The sequence below is a fragment of the Crinia signifera genome, chromosome 6 (genome assembly GCF_055691185.1).
Source record: "Crinia signifera chromosome 6, ASM5569118v1, whole genome shotgun sequence".
In the NCBI taxonomy this organism is placed as follows: domain Eukaryota; kingdom Metazoa; phylum Chordata; class Amphibia; order Anura; family Myobatrachidae; genus Crinia; species Crinia signifera.
Genome location: NC_139222.1, coordinates 175,598,287 through 175,615,429, shown reverse-complemented (window position 1 = coordinate 175,615,429; position 17,143 = coordinate 175,598,287). Strand labels below are relative to the sequence as shown.

Below are 17,143 nucleotides of genomic sequence, written 5' to 3'. Positions count from 1 at the left end.
TGTCATGCAATGACCATAAAATTAAACATCAAAACTATAAACAACATGCCAGGAATGCAGCAAAATAAATAATAATAAAACACAAATATAATAGCACACAGATGGACTCCAGCACCTCCTATGTGCCACTGCACATGTAGCCAGTGGGAAATGAGGAGGCTGCTGGCCCTTCTACAGCAGGGCAAGCTGCACCTGACCATTCTCCAGCAGGGCACCCTACACCTGGCCCTTCTGCAGCAGGCCAACCTGCAGCTGGCTCATATGCACCATCAGCAGACTCATTTGGAACACAACCGGGGACTTCACCAGATAGTACCATGGCCATCACTTCAAGTACAGCTGACAGTAATGCCAGGCACAAGAGGGCAACAGGGGAACCACAAAGGACATATGAAGCAAGGGTTCTGGTTCCCCTCAGCACGTGATTGGACACAAGAAGCTGACACACACAGCACAATGGAAGATTTGGGAACACATAACGGTAGAGATTAATGCGGCCACAAGTTCATTTCCGACCACGTTTGGCCTTGGTAGGCTCCTTGGCCTGTGCAGCAGCTCTTCGGGGACGCCCAGATGCTGGGGCAGGTGGAGCAGATGATGTGGAGGGGTTGGCTGGTCTACCCCTCCTGCCAGCAGGGAGTGTTTCCGCTGGTAATGCACCAGAAACGGATGACATTAGGACCCTGTTGCTGGTAACCAGCTCCACCATAAGCTCATTATGGTGGAGGAGGAGATCATTTTGGCGGGTGGCTTGCTCGGCCAGCACCTGAGCACTTGCAGCCATGGCCTGATGTGACTCAGCCATGGCCTGCATGCTCCCAGCGATGGACTGCTGGGTGCTGACCAAGCTCGCCAGGATCTCCTCGGTCCTACGCATCCGTTCTGATGCGAAATCTCCCTGCTGGTTGATGTCCACAAGCACCTGGGCCAAGGCGGCCAAATCGGCTTGGCCCGATGCCTGCTGCTGCACAGGCCTACCTCTGGGGCCAGGTGGCACGGACTCCTCCACCTCCTGAGCAGAGTCCTCACCAAGCGGTGGGGTGTCTGTGGGAAAAGATAAACACAATTAGGAGACATTCTACGATAATTACTTGCACAAGTTTATGGCATGACCAATATTTACCTTCCAGAAAAGACGCAAACACTTCAGCTGGGGCCTCGCTATCCATCGTGCTCACCCCCCTGATCTCCTCAACTGAGATACAGCTCTCCGCCATCTCCTCCAGGGGGGTGAGCTCTAGCCCTGATGGCATGGGGCCGGCCCCAGATGTCTGGCTGTGGTCCCACCGCTTGGTCATCTTCCTCTTCAGGTTGGTTTTGAAGTCCTGCCACCTGCAATGTAAGTTGACATATTAATACATGTCACTCCCAATGTTAGCTGTTGCAGCCATTGCTATGTGCTACATATTACAACATGTGATTAATGTCCCATATATAATATTACATGCAACTATGATATCAACCGTTACAATACACATTCACAATCACCCTACTCTGACTCTCAAGGAAATAACATGGCAATAATGTATGTGTATCGTAACAACCTCATGTGCCATTTGCAAAATGCATATAAGCATCCATTAAATCATTACTTGGCTATTACTGGGCACATGTATGACAAAACAACTTGCCTCTTCTTCACATGGTCCGTCTCACGAACTTGTGGCGCAACTGCATTAATCTCTGCCGTTATCTGTTCCCAAATCTTCCATCGGCGTGTGTGTGTCAGCTTCTCGGATGGGCACTCTATCCAATCACGTGCTCGGGGAACCAGGATGGCCAGCTCCTGTGCTTCATATGCCTTGTTTTTTTTTGGTGGTTCGGCTGTTGCACTGGCTCGCCCCTTGCTACGTCCCTGGCCACGCCCCCTGGCACCAGTCGCTGCACTTGAAGTGCTGGCCATGGTACTACCTTGTGAAGTCCCCTGTTGTGTTCCAAACAAATCTGCTGATGGTGCAGATGAGCCAGCTGCAGGTTGGGCTGCTGCAGAAGGGCCAGGTGTTGGTTGCTCTGCTGTCGAATGGTCATGTGCAGCTTGGCCTGCTGTAGAAGGGCCAGCAGCCTCCTCATTACCCACTGCCTGCATGTGCAGTGGCACATAGGTGGTGCTGGAGTCCAGCTGGGCAAAAAGTTGCTGGAGCTCTGGGTCTAACTCTGGTTGGGAGCCAGACATGTTAGCAACAACATTGTCACCCTGTAATACACCTTTTTATACTGTTTGAGTATCCTGTTTGGCGGACATCAGCGGCAGCTGCGTTCCGTGCGTGAGCGTACGTCGCTGTTCTTTCGCGCCGCATACGGTGGCGGAAATTCCATTGTGGAAAACCTGGCGAAAGTTCTAAATGAAATACTGGTCACCAATTATAACATTGCATAGAATCTTCGGAGACACCTGGGACTATTGCACAATACACATGCTATTTGCTAGCATTACATGACATTTGATTCATGACTACTGGCGTATGATGGCGTTTGATTGCAAGCTAAAAGTAGCCCATTCCCTTAGAGAATCCACGCCACAAGTCAGCCAATACTCATCTCTACTGTTATAGACAACACATGTGAGAGCCCAATAAATAGTGAGTTGCTGGTAGAATCAGTTGTCTCCAGATCACGACTTGTCAGGGTCTAAGGTAAGCTCTTCCATGCTCCTTGTAGATATGATATCCATTCACTATGTAAGTGTATGAAGGTATGCACCATTGCCTCACTGCCTACAGATTGTTGGGCCAGCAAAGTGTGTGTATCATTATTGCAACATGTCACATGTTCAATATTTCACTCACAGGTCTTAAACCTGTGTGGGTTCATCTATTGCAGGACAACATGTCACAGCAATAGATGAAATGTCTCATAGTACATGAAGTTGGCAAAAAATGCTGACACCTTTATCTGTGTGTTTTGGACGGTGTGTATTGAGTTCATATTATTGTGTCATCATTAGAGAGTCAAATGGATCTGCGTGATTACACGGGGCGGCCATCAATTGTACGTATAGAAGGCTACAAATCAGTTTGTAGTGGGATATGGCCATTATGTGCATAGGTGCATCAGTATTTATGTTCATTTCTTTATAGGTTGCAGAAGCTATTCTGCGCTACATGGAGAGGAGGCTAAGGGCACTTGCGGCTCTCCCCACTCGTCGCCCAAGGAGGCCAGGACGTGCTAGAATCTATCGCACACGGGTGACTCTGTTTGCTATGCCCGATGATGAGGTACTTACTAGGTACCGGTTACCCCCAAATGTAATTCTGGATCTGCTCAACCTAATTCAGAGCGATTTGGAACCTCTACACGGGATCACGACAGCAATTCCGCCTCACACACAGCTGCTGGCGGTGTTGCATTTCTGCGCCTCAGGATCGTTCCAACAAGTAGTGGCAGTACTTGCTGGAATATCTCAGCCGGCCTTCTGCCGAATCCTGAGGCGTGTGACGTCGGCCATGTTCAGGCGCAAGGGGCACTTCATGGCCATGACATTTGCCCCCGAGACCCTGGGCAGAAGCCAGCACGCCTTCCAACAAATTGCTGGCTTCCCTAATGTGATAGGGGCTGTGGATGGCACCCATGTACCATTTGTGCCTCCATCTCGAAGTGAGAAGATATATAGGAACCGCAAATTGTTCCACTCACTGAACGTGATGGTGGTATGTGGCCCATCCATGGAAATTCTCGCCTTCAACTCGAAGTTTCCCGGAAGTGCCCATGACTCGCATGTCATCCGACAAACCGGGATATGGCAAAGACTACAAGAGCTGGAAGGCCGTGATGCGTGGGTTCTGGGTGACTCCGGTTACCCATGTACGCCCTGGCTACTTACGCCGTACAGCTACCCAGCACCGGGCCCACAGGAGGCATTCAATGTGGCGCATGTTGCCACCAGGCAAGTGGTGGAGCGCTCAATTGGCCTTTTAAAAGGTCGATTTAGAGTGCTCCACCGCACTGGTGGTGACTTGCAATATGCGCCTGAAATGGTGTCGAGGATCGTGGGCCTGTGTGTATTTTTGCATAACATTGCTGTGCGGCGTGAGATACCCTTTGAGGAGTGGGAGGTACCATCTGAGCCGCAAGATCCGCCCATGCGCCCATCCCGCGCCCCTGAATGCCGGAGGGGATACCAGCTGCGGGACTCTGTGGCGCAAAGATATTTCAGGTACATGTTATTGAGTTGACCTAACACACCCATTTTAGTCACAATCACCCCTTCAAATAAGTCCAGTGTGTTAGTTGTCAGTGTTACAAACCGACCATTAGCCAGCCTGCCCTCCTAATGCCAAAGAAATAGGAGATATTTAGCATATGTGTTTGGTTTTGGGGGAAGTTCAATATAGGTGGGAATTATTATACCTTGGACAAGGCATCTAATGTGTTTGTTATATCTTCATTATTGTAGTTGATACTATCCCTGATGACTGGTGAGTACATTGATTTATTCTATAATGTGTAGGGGATTATTTCCTGTGTTGATGTATGATTTGTTTGCATATATATATATATATATATATATATATATATATGATGTTGGAATTTATGCACATGTTTCAACATTTCAAGGAGCATGCAGCCAGGCAGCCAGGCAGGCAGGCAGGCAGGCAGGCAGGCAGGCAGGCAGGGCTGCTGTATAATGCTGGTTTCCGGATACCTGCAAGTGTGTGTATGTGTCTTTTACACATAAATGTACGCATACACATATATGCATAGAGTAAGTAATGCTAACTACAGCTATGCGTTGCTAAGCTATAGCACGCGTTGCTTGGCGGAGCGCGGGCTCATTGGATTTGCTAAGTGCATACACACTGTGTTTTATATATATCAGATTTGTTCATTCCCATACATCAACACTACGGTTTTGAAGGCATGCGAATTTGTCACCATTTGTGTTGGCGCAGAGACGCTGTTAATGTAAAAATGAACAATAAAGTTATTAACACAAATAACTGTGATCAACCAATGCCACCACCTGATTGGTTGATATATGCCATTGTCAACATGGCGGAGACACGGAGGGCAGAACCCTTCACGCATGAGGAGCTGCGAGTTCTTGTCTCCGTCATGGAGACAAGGCTGGGCCGTGCGGGGCCCTTCATAACCAACCGCCATAAGCGGAGGGCTTACGCTGCGGCAGGGCGCCGGATTTACGCCCGCACTCGGGTGCGTAGGTCCCTCGGGCAGCTGGAGAGGCGGTGGTCCGACCTCCGCAGGCGCCAGCCCCAGCTGCTGACACAACTAAGGGGCGAAATTGCGGAATGTGAGTATTTTAGCTATGAAATTTCGCACTTACAACATAGCATATATAAGCAATAAAATGTGTCTCATGATAAGTGGGTGTCCATGGGTTTAAAAGTCCATAGACTGTTATGTGTGCTTCTTCCTGGTTAACATGCAGTCATGAGGCTTTTATATGTAATGCCATAGCATTGAGGATTCTGATGCATACAATGTGCCCGATCTAATATGTGTTACACATTGATAAATGCCTGGGTTGTAATGTGGGAACAAATTACTAACCATCACATAATAATTTGAATGACACACTTTGGAGTCCATTAACAGTAAGGAGCTACTTTCCTGCATCGTTTGCCATCATTATCACCCTTCCATGTATGTCTTGTTTTGGATTAATAAATGTGCCACAATGAGCCAACATTGACCATGATGTTTTTTTCTACCACACAGCACGAGCCCGAGCCCGACAGGCCCGTGAACAGGCGGAGGCAGGCCTGGCCCAGGACGAGGGCCAACACCCCGAGGAGGAGGTGCCGGCAAGGGTGGAGGAGGAGGAAGTTGGCCAGGAGCAAATGGTGGAGGAGGAGGTGGAGGAGGAGTTTGTGGCGGAGGAGGAGGAGTTTGTGGCGGAGGAGGAGGTGTTGGTGGCGGAGGAGGAGGAGGAGGAGGTGGAGGAGGAGGTGGTGGTGGTGGTGGAGGAGGAGTTGGAGGAGGAGGTGGAGGAGGAGGTGGAGGAGGAGGAGGTGGAGGAGGAGGAGGTGGAGGAGGTGGAGGAGGAGGTGGAGGAGGAGTTGCAGGAGGAGGATGTTGTGCCCGAGGAGATGGCAGAGGAGGGGGCTGAGGAGGCCACAGTTGCCCCGGACACCTCCAATTCAGAGGGGGAGGAGGCGTGCCAGGCACCGGAGTCGGCGCAGATCGGTATGTTGACATAATGCATAATTCATGAAGTAGTTGTACTGGTATTTGTTTTTTAGCACTGTTGATTACAAATTTTGGGCCCATACTAATCATATAGACCCCAAAGTGGGTAGCTACAGATACAGGTACGGGTTAGATGGGGTGTCCAAGGCATACCTTTCATCCAGGACACCTCTGAATTACACAGGTTTGTGGGATGGGTTGGAGGTCCATTTTGACTGCCACATAACCGTTGTAGTTAAACTGGATCCTGGAGTAAAGGGATGAGTGGATCATTTGTGGCTTAAATTCACCTGCTGCAAGCGTGGATTATGACCCATCAAATAGTGGAATCTATATTGTTGGTGAATGTTATTTATAAACTCTAGGATGTATGCTATAAATGGAGTATGGCCCGGCCTACCTTGGAATGGAGTCAGAAGTTGCCAGTGTCCCAGGAGCCTCCTCTACCTAAACACCCCCTGTACTTCAGTTTTTTTTTTGCCCGTCACAGAATTGTAGGTTGGTTTAGACAGAATTATGAATTTGAGGATGTGTACTGTGCATTCCTTACATTTGCATAACTCCCATGCCACGAACCATCACTGAACTTATAGACTGAGCAGATTGTGACAAGTTCTTATTGACGGAGCCCATGACCTGCTTGTCATTGGTTAGTCATGGGTGGGTTGTGACTGAGAAGAAACAATATGACTGTTATGTCTTCTGCAGAGTAAAGTGTATAGGCCACAAAATACAGTATGTAGTAAATAACTTAGCATGTATGTATATATGTGTCATATCTATTTATCTATGTGTGTCTCTATCTCTCTACATCATGGGTCCTCAAAGTGCGGCCCTCCAGATGTTGTGAAACTACAAATGCCGCCATGCCTTGCCACAGTTTTAACACTTCCTTATAGCAAAACTGTGGCAAGGCATGCTGGGATTTGTAGTTTCCCAACATCTGGAGGCCCGCAGTTTGAGGACCCATGCTCTACATAGATATATATATATATATATATATATATATATATATACACACATGTCACCTAGCATTTGTGCAATTTATGTCGCAGGATGTGAAATGTATGCAAGAATAACATGACTAATTGTTGCCCCTTTGACATGCCCACAGATGACACCACACCGGCAGATGAGGGTGTGCATGGGGCCCTCCGGCGACTGGAGCACCAGCTGCAGCTGGCGCAAGCACACCTGCAGGACCTGAAGGACCTGCTTCTTTAATTTCTTATTTACTTTTTTTATATTTATGTTAATTGGGTCGTTAATAAAATTCTTTATGCAAGTTCACAGTTGTTGGTTTTATTTGCACTTTAAATAGTATATGTGTAGATTGTTTATAATCTTTTACACAGGGTGTAATACAAAGCATTGCACTTACATTGCTGTAAGGGTTAATGTGTGCAATGCATGTGTTAGGCATGCTTGTAAGGATATATTGGAATCTAATTGATTCCATTTCCAAATAAGCAGTTTTTTATGAGGATAGGTAATTGAATAAGTGGGTCATGTGATGTCTTGCAGAAGATACTTCATAGTGGGTTGTTTGGCGTAAATACTCCGCTTACGTGCGGTAGCACCGCTTGGCTCCCGGTCGGATGCGGTATTCCCGAGCATACTCTGTAATACTCTGTAATACCGTGCCGAATCTGAGTGTTTCTCCCGCACACGCATGGTTTGTATGTCGTCCGTAAACACGCCCTGTTCTTAAAGAGTGAGTCCGTCCGAATGCGGAGGACACGTGGGCGTTTCTACGGACGATGGCCGCATGCGGCAAAACACCGTGGCGTGCGGACCGCTCCGTAAGAATGCGGGAATATCCGCACAGATCAGAATAAGGGCCATAGTGAGGGCAGGCAAGACTATATAGTCATAGCCGAATTTCCCATTAGGCACGTAAGGCACATGCCTAGGGGCGGCACATGTTTGGGGGCGGCACTTGGATGCCTGTGATAGTACTGTCAGCCCAAAATGTACCAATACCTGCAAAATATCCACTGTACTGTACTATACTCCATCTTAAATAGAGTGTAAATGGATAGGACATGCAGATACTGCCCCTGTAAACTGTCCTACTTAGTAAATATGTATTCATAATCCATTATATTGTATATTATCAAATGAGGGCTTATATGTAATCTATAAAAATAATACAATTAGGCGGGGGGGGGGGGGGCAACATTATTGTTGTGCCTAGGGGCGCCCTCATCCCTAAATCTGCCCCCGTATATAGTGCAGATCTGCACTATATAGTCTTTGTGCCTTTATACTCACATAGCTCCGGAGGCCAGAGGGGCTTCTCATGGGGCTGCAGGGCTGATGAGCAGTGACCCGGAAGTCCGTCGTATAGACTTCTGGGTCACTGCGGAAGTCTGTTGGTGTGGCCTCTGATGTATGCAGCGGGGGGAAGCTGTTGCTGTGCCGCGGCCTCGGGTGTCGCAGAACCCTTCCATCTGTGCCCCAGATCGCATCGGGACTCGCATCGCATGGCATGTCGACCGTGTGTACACGCCTTAAGTGTTAAAAGTAAAGAAAGAAGGCGGTGACGTAGAGTGTTAGTATAAAAATAAAAGTGAAGTATCAGAGTGTTAGTTAGGTGAAAATGGCTGGTGCTGTGTTTTTTTTTCTCTTCACTGTTTTTCCTCAAGTAAATTTGTCCAGAAGGCAAAAAGTTTTAGTCTTCCGTCGACAGGTAAATTGTAGACAGCGCTTCAGTTTGACAGGCAAAAAAGGCTAAAAAGGTGAACATGCCAATGGTCGACACATATATGGTTGACATAAGCTGTTGTATAAACAATTTTTGTGACAACAATTGTCATGTCGGTTTAATTAACAATGTATCCTGGAAACTAAATGGGAATCTGACCTGGGTCTAATGAACGATGTAACCTGGAAAATGACATTGGGAAATATCAGAGCGTGTACCGCTTCCATTAGAAACAGACAGATTTGTCTTTTTTTGCTACATACAGTAAGACATAAATCACCCCTGTGCGGTTACGGAGATTGTGTGGCCGTAATGCTGCACATTACAGGGCACTTTTGTGTAGGGATGTGCACCGGCCACTTTTCGCGTTTTAGGTTCTGATTACCTTCAGGTTTTGGGTTCTACTGGGTTTTGCCAAAACACCCCCTCAACGTTTTGGGTTTTGGGTTTTGATTATTTTTTTTAAAAAGGCATAAAAAAACACTAAAATCACAGGTTTTTTTTTTTGCTCCTACGCTATTATTAACCTCAATAGCATTCATCTCCACTCATTTCCAGTCTATTCTGAACACCTCATAATATTATTTTTAGGCCAAAAGGTTGCACCGAAGTAGCTGGATAACTATGGTAAGCGGCACAAACACTAAACTGATACGGCACACTTAGCATCACCCCCGGGCTGATATGGCACACTTAGCATCACCCCCGGGCTGATATGGCACACTTAGCATCACCCCTGGACTAATACACACACTATAGGCTGCCCAGTTGGTGCTGTAGCATAAGTTACATAAAGTACAGATAGCGCAGGCCTTATGCTTGCTGGCGAATCGCCAGCAGCATGCTGCTGGCGATCCGCCAGCAACATGGCGCGCCATCTGACTGAGACGCGCGTGCATCCCCCACGCACGCGCGTCTCAGTATCCGGGCGGCCGGCCGGCGAGGCGGACGCAATACTGTCCGCCTCCCGCTCGAGGGGGGCTGGGGGGACCCGAGGAGGCTGTGGGGGGGTGCGGGCGCCCGGTGTGGGCACCGGGCGACCGAGGGCAGCACCGTCGGAAGGGGACGCGCGCGCACCTCGTGCGCGCGCGTCCCCTTCCGACACACAGATGGCGCGGGAGCAGGGAATGGCGATGGCGACGCCATCGCCATCCCCTGCAAAGATGAGCCCGGCCCCATCTGTAATTGTACAGTAAGTTACATTGGCACAGCCATCTGGCAGTCACCTTTAAGAACTTTACCACCAAAGTACAACTGGATGGATGATAGCTAGGAAGCAGGGAATAAATTAGGCCTCAATTGTATTCCTCAGCTGTTCCCAGCAAGGCTCCCCCACCCCAGTCCTGGCACCTTAGGCTGCAGCCTAATCAGCAGATTGGTTAATCAGGCACTGTGCCCACACTTTTTGGACACAGGTTATTATGGAAATGATATATACAGGAATGTCACAATCTGTTACTCTCAAAGTCTGTATCTTGGAAATCATGCCAGAGGATATCTTGGATGCAATAACTAGACACTATGTAATCAACTCCGTATGCTGGTCAAGGTGTATATTGCCTGTTCATGGATGGCCAATGAGGGTCTGGTATTTCCTGCATGGGTTTCCCTAGTTAACATTACTTTGGCTTATGAACATTTTCTATATACCGTATTTCTCATAATGCTGAAAGTAAATTTGAGTGTGTCTGGGATAGGGGGCGACAATCTAGATATGCAACTTAGGGGAGTTTTCTCAGGTTCCGCTGCTCCCTTTACTATGTCTGTATGTCAATAACTGCCTCTACTATATGTTTACATTGTCACATTCCATATTCTGTGAATCCTATATTTTTCTTCCTTTTTTTTGTTTGTCAGGGATGGAGAACAGTCCGTATCCCAGAAGCATTTATGTAACTCACATTATAATGTTCTACATTTGCTGGGCTTCCCCACGGGAAGTCTTGTGTGATGTTGCATGGTAGTTATGCAGGACCCCAGAAATCTCACACCCTATGACATCATACCCGCGAGGTGTCATAATATAAATGCATGGGTCAAAAGAAAGCAAAAAGGTTAAGTCTGCATGTTTCTTAAAAGTTACTTGAAAATTAAAATACTTTGAAAGCATATTTTAATTTTACATTTAGTCGTTTTTAAGTGAAAGTGGGTGTCTCCATATTTTGTCCAGCTCTGATAAGTGGGTGTGCAACAGGAAAGTATTGAACAGATTGACAGGCTGTACGCTGTTTCCATTTATCAACATTTCACTTGCTCATAATGTGAGAGGACACACAGAGCTTGGGGACAACAAGTACAACACATTAAGTACCCAATGAAATATTAAGTTCAACTAAAGCAACCTCTTCTGGGAACCCAGCGAAGATTCACAGATTACAGAGGAGAAACATTATTCATTCTGAGCTGGGAAAATTGTGGGTGGTATAAAGTAATAAGTATCAAATATTGGGGCAGATGTATTAAGCCTTAACAAGAGATAAATGCAAGGGTGATAAGGAGAGATAAATGTCCAGCCAATTGGACTTTTTCAAACACAGCCTGTAATGGCAGTTGGCAGGTGATTGGCTGGACGTTTATTTCTCTTTATCACCCTTGCATTTATCTCTTGTTAAGGCTTAATACATCTGCCCCATTATACCATATTATCAATATTTTCAAACTTTATTTAAAAGCATCTGTCTTATGTCAGCTTAGGACATTTGAAAGCATAGTGTATATAATTACCTTTCAGGTGATAGTGCTGGAACTATCAATCAGTGTATGGTCCTGGCATGCCAGAGCCACGGTAACCAGAGAAACAATGGGCCTTCTTCGGCCTGACATCACGGCTGTGAATCACCAATAGACTTTTCATGCCTACAGTCTGTAGTACGCATGTGTAAGGCCGCCCTGCGATGGAATTCTACTACTTTTTTTAATTGCTGGCCGTTCGCAAGTTGATTGACAGGAAGTCGCTATTTGTTGGTGGTAACCGGCCATTTTCTGGGAGTGTCATGGAAAATGCATGTGTGCCCAGGAGTTTGCAGGGAAGGTGTGTGTCTTCAGCTTTGGTTCCGATCAGTACTGTATGTGTCTATCGCAGCCGCCAAGTAAGTCCTGAGCTATGCACAGACTGCACACACTGGAAAAATCATTTGCTGGTCAATGGCTCACAAATGGATTTGCAGCTATTCGCAGGCCTGTGATATTTTTGCAAACCATGCTAAGCAATTCGTTGGGCTCATAGTTGTGCTCCAAAAATCAGCAAATTAGCAGCTACCAACACCCCCTGTACTATTTTATGTGCACACTTTGTATGTATATATATATATATATATATATGTATATATATGTATATATATATATATATATATATATATATACTTTCAAGTGCTTTACAACAAAGCAGGGGCAATCAGCAATATGAATATGAAGATAGTAGTTGACGTTTCAACCCATCACTTCTCCTGCTTGCTGTGCCTATGATTATGGTGTGTTGTCTTGACAAAGGCCCGTAGAGGGTTGAAACGTCGACTACTATCTGAAGATTTACAATAAAATATGCTGACTTAAGCTTCTTGATAAAGTTCCCAAACACTGTGGGAACGAAACGCGTTGACGTCACACCCTTGTTTCCGGGGGGTCTCCAAGGTCTTGACGAACCTCCGCTGAACCAGTCATCTCGCTCTCCCTCAGCCACACATAATGCCGCTAAGACCGCAATTGTCTGCCTGCCAGTCACCGGCTTTTATACCAACAGCGGCGCCTGTGAATTTAATCTCGCTCCTACTGGAGCGGCGGAGCTCCGTTTGAATATTGCTACAGCTTCTTCATATTATCGGGTTGAGCCGCAACAAAGTAAGCTCCCTGTTACTGAATCATCTGTGGGTGAGAAACCATATTGCTACAATCGAACTACCACTTTGCTATTATTGTTGCCTTTGGATGAACTGCCAGCATTACAACTAGTGCATGTTCTGCTTACATGCTAAATTGGCACTGCAAATTATGATTGGCTTACTAAAAGCTTGTGGTCTTTAAATATTGTACTTGAACTATATCCAGAATTCTTGGAGGATCATTGGCCACATATATTGATTTGGTCCACTATTTTTGAAAAAACCGACCACATTGTGAAAGCTCAACAGAAAATTTTTTCAAACCAATATATCATGCGTTAGAAACCAGCTTAAGGACAATTCAGCAGATTATTAAAGAACCACTTCAATCACAAACATACAATACCACAAGAGTTTCTGAGAAATCCCAAAGCGCTATCCAAGATGATTTTTTTCTCTCTTATCTCATTTGGATGTAATACCCAAAAAACAGAGAAAGGAAAAATAGTGTGATATCATTAACACATTTTTTCAACATAAACCATGATATAGAATTTTTCAACTCGTACCAGAATGTTTTGTCTCCTATTGTTGTAGACTTTAAACGTTTTGATTGAGAGAAATAAAGTTTTCACCAATGGATCCCTTCTCCTCCATCCTTGCCCAGAATGTGGTGGTAAACACTCAAAGGGATGAAAGAGATATTTATGGTGCAATACGTTTTTAATAAAATCAGTGTACAGGATAAAATGACAACAGAGATAGGGTCACAGGACTCTCACCGTAGGCTTTTGTCCACAAAGAAATGCAGACAAAAAAGGCATAGATGTTGAAATAACAGGCATCCCTGGATGCAAACTGTAGGTAAAGAGTCGCCTGGTATCCTCCTCTGTGTCCACAGGCGGAGGAGGGATCCACTGGTGAAAACTTTATTTCCCTCAATCAAAACGTTTAAAGTCTACAACAATAGTAGACAAAACATTCTGGTACAAGTTGAAAACTTCTATACCATGGTTTATGCAGCAGTGGGTGGAATTATACTATATTGAAATTATGTGTCCATATAAGAGTATGTGGCTCTCTTTGTTTCTTTATCTTCTTAATATGCATTGTGACTGCTATGCTTGGTTGTAACCGTATTAGTCAATTATTTAGTAATATCATTTTTAGATTTTACTGTATCCTTGTTTTTTATCAGTTTTTATTTAAACAAATTTTCAGTTGGTGGTTTTGTGGTAGCTGCCTATGTTTGCTCCGCTCTATATGTTTAGATGGGCGTTTGTCGGACAGGAGCTCCCGCTATATATTTGATTTGTGCACCTCTGATTTTCATTTACATTTGTATTTATTGTTTGTTCAGTCTGTTTATATTGCGGACGTATGTAGGTATGCCCACTTTCACTGTAAGATTTATTCATGTCATTTTGTATTATTTTGTTGCAACGTTGTAGACACCACTTCTGAGTGCTCGTCAGTCAATTGTTGATAGTGTGGTCACATTGTGTGGATATGGTTACTAAGTAACAGACCGTGCCTGATAAAGTGTCTTATGGGGGGTGTTAGATGCGGTCTCGGCATACACAGTTTGCATGGGAATATTTAAGGCTGAGAAGTTGTTGATGGCATATTAATTGTTCATGTATTTATTAAGTCCAGAGTGCCACCATTTCCCAGATTTTATATATATATATATATATATATATATATATATATATATATATATTCTCCATGATAATGGCTAATTTTAGTTATTTGAAGACATTCACCTTTGTTGTACTTAGATTATAAACTCTTTGTTTATTTTAATTAAAAAAAAATATATTCCACAATTTGGATACAATTTTCTCATGTCATATAAGTAAATCCAGTAAATTACAACACTGACTGGACCACAGCACCCAGACACACACTCATTCCAGGAGCATCGATAGGTATAAGTACTAATTACCTGGGTCTGAACTTGTTAGGATGGCCCAGCCTGGGTCATATGCTTAGGGGTACACAGTCTACCTGTGTGACTGCCTGTGCCACCTGTACAGCTGTGAGGAGGGGATTTTAGGGCTAAAGGCCCCCTTACATTATGCGATTTGGGCACGATTTTGCCTGATTCAGATGAATCAGGCCATGAAATCGTCCCAAATCGCATATGGTGACATCCCCTCCGACCCGATGCGCGGCCCCGTGCGCATCGGATCGGAGATGGGAGGTCGGACGGGCTGCACATAAGATTTGCTAAATCTTATGTGCTGCCCGGAGCCGTGCTCCCCCACAACAGGGGACCTACCAGAGTCAGGCGCAGGGAGCCGGGCAGCATCAGCGGGAGCAGCGGGGGCGGCGCAGAGTACCAGGGAGCCGGGCAGGAGAAGACGCTGCAGCAGCAGCACTTAAAAAAAAAAAAGGGCCATACAAACGCATAGGAAGCCATTCATTGGCTGAGACCTCTCTCAGCCAATCAGCGATTGGCTGAGACCTCTCTCAGCCAATCAGCGATTGGCTGAGACCTCTCTCAGCCAATCGCTGATTGGCTGAGAGAGGTCTCAGCCAATCAATGGCTTCCTATTCGTTTGTATGGGGTTTTTCTTTTTTTTTGGAAGTGCTGCTGCTGCATCGTGTTCTCCTGCCCGGCTCCCTGGTACTCTGCGCCGCCGCCCCCCCTGCTCCTTGCCCAGCGGCTTCCTGCCCGGCTCCCTGCACCCCGACCCCCCCCCTGCCCACTCTCTGTTTGCGGGCATATTCCTGCTGCTGTCCCCCGCTCCCATTGTCCCTGCAGCTCCCCGGGAGTGGCATGTGATAAATCGCATGCGATTTATCACATGCAAAACTTGGCACATGAAGTGCCATCGCATGTGATCCCTCCCGGGGAGCTGCTGGGACAATCGGGTCCGACTTGTCGTTATGACAAGTCGGACAAATGTAAGGGGGCCTTAAGTCTGCACTCAAGAGGAAATCTCTACCCATAGGTGCTTGCAGCTGTAGGAGGAGCCTGCCTCATGCAGGACACATTCCCCGTGACCCGTTAAATTCACTCCAACCACCACAGCAGCATCCAACAGGTAGAAAGAATACTACATAGGGCCTTATTCTAGTTCACTCTTTCTGACAAAATCTTTCTTAGATTGCCAAAATCATGTGCACTGCAGGTAGGGCAGATGTTACTTGTGCAGAGAGAATTAGATTTGGGTGGGGTCTTACTTCAAAGTGAGATCTATATTGCAGTGTAAAAATAAAGCAGTCAGTATTTACCCTGCACAGAAACAAAATAACTCACCCACCCTGCTTATTTCTGATCTGGGGCATATAATGCAGAATTTTTTTTGCTCCTATGCTATATTAACCTCAATAACATTCATTTCCACTCATTTCCAGTCTATTCTGAACACCTCACACCTCACAATATTGTTTTTAGGGCAAAAAGTTGCACCGAGGTAGCTGGATAACTATGCTAATATATAATTAAATTAATTAAATATTAATAAAATAGCAGCCTAGTAGGTAGAGAAACTAAACTACTAGGTAAGTAGGCAGTAGCACTGCCAGTGGTCACCACAAAAGGTAGTTACACAGCACCAGTAGCAGACTATTATTCACCAGCAGAATTAATAATAATTAATTTTATTATTAGGTACTGCTTGGCAGTGGCACTCAGTGGCACATGTCAGTGCACCAGCAGCATAGAATTATTTTTTACAGTCACACGCAGCATGGGTATTATTTTTTATTTAAATAATATATAGCAGCCTAGTATGTACTAGGTAGGTACACTTAGGCAGTAGCACTGCCAGTGGCAACAGTGGACTGAGTAACTAAATAATACTGGTAGATTCAGTGCAGGCAGCACCAGTGGACTATATATAATATAATTAATTATTAATATAATATATAATATTACAGCACAGCACCAGAGGTAGGCCCCAACACAGAGGAGACAGTAGTACTACAAGTACACAGTTAGACTGTCCTCCTTGCTAGGGAGATCCCACCCTAAGCAGAGAGGAGAACAGAGTACACAGCAGCACTGAGAGACAGCCCCAGCGAATAAAATAATTACAGCACAGCACACCAGAGGTAGACCGCACAGAGGAGACAGTAGTACTACAAGTACACAGTTAGACTGTCCTCCTTGCTAGGGTGATCCCACCCTAAGCAGAGAGGACAACAGAGTACACAGCAGCACTGAGGGAGACAGCCCCAGCGAATAAAATAATTACAGCACAGCACACCAGAGGTAGACCACACGGAGGAGACAGTAGTACTACAATTACACAGTTAGACTGCACAACAGCACCGAGAGACAGCCCCAGCGAATAAAATATTGCGTTCAAGCTCAAGTTTAAGCCACCGCAGCAGCACCAACACACCCTCTCCCAACCCACTACTAGACTTGAGTGAAGATGGCGGGTGCAGCAGCCGCTATTTAAAGCCTCGCGAAATCCGGCGCCGGGCGATGACGTTCTGCCCATGTGGATGGACC

At 45.9% G+C, this 17,143-nt stretch overlaps 1 protein-coding gene across 2 annotated transcripts in view; it reads left to right on the top strand.

Annotated features, from left to right (window-relative positions):
* CACNG4 (calcium voltage-gated channel auxiliary subunit gamma 4) overlaps positions 1-17,143 on the top strand; it is an 87,342-nt gene that overhangs the window by 55,797 nt on the left and 14,402 nt on the right. The gene's annotated exons all lie outside the window — the stretch shown is intronic.